This window comes from Sinocyclocheilus anshuiensis, unplaced genomic scaffold, assembly GCF_001515605.1.
Source record: "Sinocyclocheilus anshuiensis isolate Anshui unplaced genomic scaffold, SAMN03320099.WGS_v1.1 scaffold447, whole genome shotgun sequence".
Classification (NCBI taxonomy): Eukaryota; Metazoa; Chordata; class Actinopteri; order Cypriniformes; family Cyprinidae; genus Sinocyclocheilus; species Sinocyclocheilus anshuiensis.
Genome location: NW_015552615.1, coordinates 2,983,783 through 2,984,055, shown reverse-complemented (window position 1 = coordinate 2,984,055; position 273 = coordinate 2,983,783). Strand labels below are relative to the sequence as shown.

General features: G+C 35.2%; 1 protein-coding gene across 2 annotated transcripts in view; it reads right to left on the bottom strand.

The window, feature by feature from the left end:
- Positions 1-273, bottom strand: part of LOC107666149 (ubiquinol-cytochrome-c reductase complex assembly factor 1) — a 26,129-nt gene that overhangs the window by 1,273 nt on the left and 24,583 nt on the right. The window lies entirely within an intron of this gene.

The window sequence follows — 273 nt, the reverse complement described above, 5'->3', positions numbered from 1 at the left end:
TATATATATATATATATATATATATATATATATATATATATAGTGAAAAGTGTGACAACTAGCCCTTGTTAACTATACAATGAATTCACAAAATACAAGCGTGGTCCAAACGCAGAGGCTGAACCTCACAGCGAGCCTGAATGAATCCAGGTTCAATTTACATCACTTCTATAACAGGGCTGTAAAAAGACAGACCTCAATGAATCCACCTCCTAGTGTTTCAAACAGGCACACTAATTTAAACTGGGCTACAGTAAAGACAGCTGTGCTAAT